Below are 7397 nucleotides of genomic sequence, written 5' to 3' on the forward strand. Positions count from 1 at the left end.
TCTGCCCGGTATCTTCAGAAAAGAGCCCTCAGATTCCAGGCAGCAGCAGCTCATTGTTAGTGAGGTTTCCCATGTACCTGGGCTGGTCACATGTTCTCCCTCAGCCTTTTCTCCAAAGATTTTTTTTTCCCGTTGTTTATGTGTATGTTTGTGTGTATGTGTGCATTCAGCCTCATACAGATTGCTGGTTCTTCTCTTCATCCTTCTTGCTCTTTTTTTTCATCCTCATCCTTCCTGGATTCTCTGGACAAATTCCAAATTTCTTTCCCATTTGGTATTTAGAAAAGATAAGCTTGAACCACCTACTCAATACACTGTGAACATCTCGCATTTTCTCCAAATTCCTTGGGGATTACTATCTTGTAATCACCCCTGGCTTCTAACTCCTGCTCTTTAAATTTGTGGCTCCATGCTTTCTGCTGTTCTAATCCATGTTGACTCATACCTGAAATTGAGCCTCTTCTCTGAGTTCACCAACACAAACAAAAAACCCCACTTATTCATGAAAGTTTGTAGAGAAGATTTTAGAGTAGATTTAAGAGGAGGATGGAGATGGTTTTATTGCAACAGCACACAGCCACATATGAAAATAGTCACCCAAGTTCTGCCCTCCCATCCCTGAGATTTTTTACTGGCCATTGCACCCCACGTAGAACCCCAGCCTCCTGCAAAGTACTGGTTCTTCTCTTCACCCTTCTCTCGTTTTTCTCATCCTCATCCTTCCTGGGTTCTCTCGACAAATTCCAATTTTTCTTATGTGTTATGCAGAGCAGCTCAACTCTTTTCTATCTTTCTTTCCACGCCTTGCTCTGGGTCCATTTTATACATCCAAACTCATCAAGGTACTCAGCAGATTCAAAGGGTTTCTTATTTATGAAGAGCTGCTCTCCATAGAAGGCAATTGTGGTTTAAGCAGCATTTCCCTTTTCTTTGTAAGCAAGTTAGTCAAGAAAAGGCCAATAGGAACCTGATGCCCTGTGTGCCATCCAAAGAAAGAATCCACAAAATACCAAAACTGGGAGTGGCTTTTCAGAGGACCTACTCATTGCCGGCTTATTGTCTATTTTGAGAGGGCAAATGGCTCAAAGAATCCTATGAGCCACTTAAATCAAACTAACAAAGCTTTTAGAGTCACTTTGCCTCCATGGGACAACTGAGAGCCCCTGAGCTCTGTTTGCCCTTTTACTGGGGGTGTCTTTCCATCTTGGGTGAACTAGCAGTTTTCATGAGCTTTTCTCATCCTGAAACTTAGTGAAAAAAATAAAAAAACAAAGAAAAGAAATAATCTTTCCACCTTTTGCACTGGCAGCAGAAGAGCTGTGTTGGCAAAGGAAGATTTATTGGGACTGAAGTTGTTCTTGGAGCGGGTTGTTCTGTGGAGGCAATCTAGGAGTGAGAAAGAAGTCAGAGTCATAGCATGTGTGAGTGGAGGGGTCCTCAGACAGCCCATAGAGAAGCCCCTCCCTTTGTAGCTGAGAAATCCTAAGCCCAGTGCAGTGAAGCAACTTATTTGCCTGAGGTCACATATCAAGGCTGTATAATTTATGGTTCATTGTTCAATCTGGCTAGGTAAGTAGGAACCCCTTGTTCTGCCCTGGCTGCAGAAATAGGCCCACAGAAGGGGTGTCGGGGCTGCTTTAGAAAACCCACAGCACTTTGAATCAAGGAAAAATGAGTCAATTGCTTCTTCTTGTTAGTTCTTGAACTTTAAAAATCTGAGTTGCGGTTCAGTATTTGAGGTGGTATGTGCATTTGGTTGAGGGGGCGGGAGGTGACAGGGAGGATTCAGAAGATGGTGATTAGGTTCTTTGAGATGTCTGGGGGAGGAGGAAGAGCAGGGAAGGAGGCGGGTTCCTCCTTAGCAGTGGAAAAAGAAATGTAAGTGGGTCAATTTGATGTCAGCTCTTGCCCTTCTAGACTGCAATGAAAATGATAAGCAGTTAAGTTTTTCTTAGGTAGAATACCAGCTAAATTGTTGCATAGGATGGTTTGTGACAGAGAATCTGTTGTGACCAATTTAATTCAGCTCAATGAGAAATTGTCAAGCAGTGATTATATGCCCATCACAAGGTCAGATGTGTTGCGGGGAGCAGGAAGAAAGGCTTTCCAGTGTTACTGTATCCAAGACCTGACAATCTTATTAAGAAATTGAGACCCACCTACATGGAGCAGATGAAAAATTGGATTCGATGACTTAAATGACAAAAGTCTTGGTACTGAAAATGTATATTCTGGAAAGTTATGAGGAAAGGGCTTGGGGAAAGGGTCATGAGGAAGTGGAACCTGAACCAGAGTGAAAGCTGTTTGTTTTGGGACTGTGTCTTTTTCTTCTGTGTTTTCACTAGAGAGAGGCTTTGCCCATAATAGGTGCTCACTAAAAATCTCCTTAGTGATGGAGGGAAAGTAGGTAGGCAAAAATAGAAGTCAAGATGCAGAGGTGGTCCAGAGGTTTGCAGTTGCAAAGGTCAGAACCACTTATCAGAGCACAGAGGGTACTTGGTAGAACTGAAGGTAGGGCCAGGAGGCCGAAATGTTTTCAGATGCAGAATTTGGACTTGCTCTGTGGCCAAAGGGAACCACAGGAGAGGCGAGGGCAGGTGCTTTGGAAAGTACTCTGGCCTGTGGTGGTGAGGATGATGTGGGTGCTATACTGGGCTTTGCCCTGATACATCCTCAGAGGAGCTATTGAACTCTCTTTGCCTTAGCTTTTTAACATGCCAAAATAAGGCTGGGCTGTGAATTCTTAGAAGTCTACATGTCTAAGGAATACATCCGAGGATGATGTGCACGGTGAACACTTGGAGGCAGAGAAACCTTTTGGTTGTGGGAATTCAGGGGCTGAAGACCTGGTCTAGGGTTCTAGTAAAGGGAATAACAAGGGAAGGAAGGATTTGAGAAATTTGGAAGTGATTCTTAGGATGCCTTTGGATATTACTTAACAGAGTAGCACAGTTGACTTAAAGGGAAGAGAGATTTTTTGGAGGGTGGTTTTGGGGTGTGAGGTAACTGTGAGATGTCTCTAAAGCAGTTAGAAATGTAGGATTAGTGGTTGGCTGGGCAAGGTAGGCTGCTTAAAAGTAGGTCTTTGAAATCAGATGGAATAGTTTTCAGTCCTGACTCTAATGGCCCTGGGCTGTATGGCCCTGGGCACATGACTAGAGTAGGATGAGCAACTCTTCCAGTGTGCATGGGGCCTTCCCAGCTTTAGCACTGAAATTCCCCTGTCTTGAGAAATTCCCCAGTCCCAGCCAAACTGGGACAGCTTGCCTGGGACTGTCCTGGTTTGAAAACTGCATCCAGAAACTACTTTTGTGGTGGGCAAACTGGGAAAATTGGTGAACTTCCTCGATCAATTTTAGCCTCAGCCTCCTCATCTGAAAAGTAGGGATAATAATATACCTTCCTCGGAGTTTGTATGAATTAAATGAGATGGTATATATGAAGTACTCAGCATAAAGACTGGCATAAAGGGGCATAGAGAAACACTTGGGAAAGGATGAGTTAGATGAATCCTGCAAATGAACCAGTTGGGTACAGAGGAGATGAGTAAAGTAATCCAGCATCACCATGGGACACCAGCAGAGTCAGCAGCTTTGTGTACAGAACTTGTAGACTGGGATTGACCTGTATTTATGAAAGAAGGCGTGCCAAGAAAATTAGTAATGTAAACCGGGAAAATGTTAGGCCATTGAAGAGGGCAAACCTTAGCAGCAGCATTTACATTTTAATAATGCTTATGCTAATTATAAGTATAGGTACCTTCCATTGAGTATTTCCAAGATTCTCTAAAGACATACATCTCTGCTTTCTGGCTCAATTGACACTGTGGCAATATGTGCTCAAATGAAATTTAAAAAACACATTTTGTTTCCATATTCTTTCATTCATTGGTTGAGGCACTTATTCAACAAATATTTGTTGAGCATTTTTTATGTTAGGCACAATGCTAGGGTCTATTGAAACCACAAGAAATATAAGAAGTAGTCTGCAATCTTAGAAAATTTATAATAAAGTGGTTTTTATCATACTTATTTTACTGCTTTAAACATGAATCACCATTCCCCCTGCCTAATTTTTCCCCACCAATATTGGGGCCTTTGGATAGATATGTATACAATTTGAATTACCTTCAAAGTTCTGGAAGCCAGAAACAGAGAAATCAGAAAGCCCTCATCAGGACATCTTGAAGAAGTAGGATGAGAACAGGAAAGTTAGACTGGGAGAGCAAAAGGAGAGAGAAAGAGGGGAACTGAGAGAGAAGGGGGCGAGGACAAGGAAGGAGGGGGAGCAGGAAAAAGGAGGAGGGGGAAGGAGGGGGCAGCAGGAAAGAGGAGGAAACAGGAAGAAGGGGGAACAGGAAGGAAGGGAAACAGGAAGAAGGGGAGCAGAAGGAGGGGGAACAAGTTGAAAAGGAAGCAGGAAGGAGGGAGGAATAGGAAGGAGGGGATACAGGAAGGAGGGGGAGCAGGAAAAAGGGTGAACAGGAAAGGATTTTGAATGAAAGAGTCTGAGGCAGGAGAAAATGGAGAGAGCAGGAAGAGGACTGAGGAAAGAAAGGAGAAAGGAAGCAACCTGTGCATTGGGAGGCAGGTGGGGAGGGAAAGAGAACTTGAGGAGAAAAGGCAATTGAGGCTAGAAGAGGCTCAGGGCTTGTGCCTGCTGAGCCTCAGTCACCACTCAATGAATAGACCACTCAATGAATAGAAATGTTCAAATTACACACATGAGGGTTGTTTTTTTTTGAACCACAGCTAAGAGAAAACTGAGGTAAAGACCAGAGTGGAGGAGGTCTGTAACCCCACTCCAGCTCTGCCTCTCTCCATTTTGCCTGGGGTTAATCTCCTGTTGCAGGCATGTGCCTGTCACCTCTTTCTGATATCACAGGAGCCAAGGAGCCTGCCCTTCCTGTGTCTAGCTGAGGCTGGGTCTGGGCTGGCAGGGGCCACCTCCTTCAGGAGTCAGCAGCTCCCCTGAGCTGTGCAGGCTGCTACTTCCCCAAACCGCTTCCCTCTCAGCCCACTCTGGTGCAACCTCAACAGCACCGTTCCTCTTCCTTCACCTGAAGGAGAGATAGGGAGAACGTTTGTTTTCTCCTCCTTTCTCTCATTTTCCTTCAACACTCATTCTTCCTTTCCATTTTCTTTTTTTGTATATCCTAGAGGCTTTCATAAAGTAAGAGATTCAGGATAAAATGAGCAACACACTCCAAGCCTCAGGGTCCAAGAGAGAAGAGTTGTGTGTAAGTAATCAGCTCACTTAGACTTGGAGAGTGACCAGGCTGGAAAGGCCTTCAGAGGTCATAATAGTTAGCCAAGAGCTGGGACGAGAAGTTTGAAAAATTCCATGATCCAAGCCAAGTGGTCAGATCGCTGGCTGCCTCCATCAGCAAAACTCAGAGGCAAGGTCTGGCTAGCCAAGCATGGCTGCCATTATGGGGAATCTCAGAGGCCCAGACTGGTTTATCTCTTGGGTTATGATTTCAAGGGACAAAACTATTATAGACTCTAGGCCTGAAAGGAAGCAGTGCTATTGAATATCAATTTCTGGGTTTTAAAAAATATAACGTATTTGAAGGATGCTAAGCTATTAAGTGCAATCAGCCAGGCAGTTCCTTTGTGAACACGGCTATGCTGTACATCTCAGACTGTTTTGAGTCAAGGATTCTACATTTCTGACTAATTTTAATGCTTCACGTCGTTAGACTCTTAGGATGCTTTTAGTTATTACTCAACTGCCTGGACAGTCCACATTCTGAAGAAAGTCATGTAAATGGCACCTGTCCAGCATTTTCAGAGCCTCGGGGATAGCTTGGACATGATTACATTAAATTATGCTTGCATATCACATAATAGTTTGTAAGCACTTTCCCCATTCAGTAGCTCCCTGAATCCTGAAACAACTCTGCCAGATGGGTAGGATTATCTCCAATTTGCTGATGAGGAAATAAAGGTCTAGAGAGGTGAATGGACTAGTCAAAGTCTTAAAGCCAGTGGTAGATACAGATTTCCTAACTTAAATTGTATGTTTTCCCACCAAATCTATTGCCTGCCAATTACATACAAATGAAGATAATTACTAATATGGATTGAACTTTTACTGTTTGCCAGGCATCATGCATTTTCTAAAAGATAAAATGCGGGCCAGGTGTAGTTGCTCACACCTGTAATCCCAGCACTTTGGGAAACCAAGACAGGTGGATCACTTGAGGTCAGGAGTTCAAGACCAGCCTGGACAACATGGTGAAACCCTGTCTCTACTAAAAATACAAAAATAGCGCATAGTGGCACATGCTTGTAATCCCAGCTACTTGGGAGGCTGAGATAGGAGAATCGCTTGAACCTGGGAGGCAGAGGTTTCAGTGAGCCAAGATTGCACCACTGCATTCCAGCCTGGGTGACAAGTGAGACACCATCTCAAAAAAAAAAAAAAAAAAAAGAAAGAAAAGATAAAATGCGTTTTCTAATTTAGTTTCCCCAGCAGGCACCTTAGGAAATGGATATTATTATTCCCATTCTACAGATGAGAAAACTGAGGCTTACTGAGATGAAGTAAACTGAACACTGTCACATGAAGGAGTTGTAGAGACCTGTATTAGTCCATTTTCATATTGCTATAATGAACTGCCTGAGATGGGGGTGATTTGTAAAGGAAAGAGGTTTAATTGACTCACAGTTCAGCAAGGCTGGGAAGGAAACTTACAATCATGGTGGAAGGTGAAGGGGAAGCAAGACGTCTTCTTCACAAGGTGGCGGGAAGAAGATGTGCTGAGTGAAGTGGGGAAGAGCCCCTTATAAAACCATCAGATCCCTTGAGAGCTCTATCATGAGACCAGCATGGGGGAAGCTACTCCCATGATTCAATTACATCCATCTGGTCTCTCCTTTGACATGTGGGGATTGTGGGGATTATGAGGATTACAGTTCAAGATGAGTTTTTGGAGGGGACACAAAGCCTAACCATATCAAGACCTAAACCCAGCAAGTCTGATCCTAGAACTGGTATTCCTAAACCCTGATACCAAGCAGGAGAGAGGGAGAGCATTCAATCCAACTTGAGTCCCTGCTTTTAATTGTCCATTCACTTTCTTTGTCTCCTGTTTGAAAGTTTCCATTCCCTAGGATATCAGAATTTCTGTTAACCAAACCCTCTGCAGACAACAATTAAGTTGGTAGTCCTGACTCCCGGTTTGGGGCACCAGGGGAGCATAGGAGGTTTTGGGGGAGAGAGGACCCCATAAAGCTGGGATGGAAATGGAGGAGGAGTTTCCCATTCAAGTATGGCCACAGTGACAGGGGCTGAAGGGCGTGACAGTGTCATCCCTTCTTCCTAGCCATATGTGCTGCTCCATCTTTTTTATAGTGCTACATATGGCACTTCCTTAATGAAATTTCTCATAA

Source organism: Saimiri boliviensis, chromosome 12, assembly GCF_048565385.1.
Source record: "Saimiri boliviensis isolate mSaiBol1 chromosome 12, mSaiBol1.pri, whole genome shotgun sequence".
NCBI lineage: Eukaryota > Metazoa > Chordata > Mammalia > Primates > Cebidae > Saimiri > Saimiri boliviensis.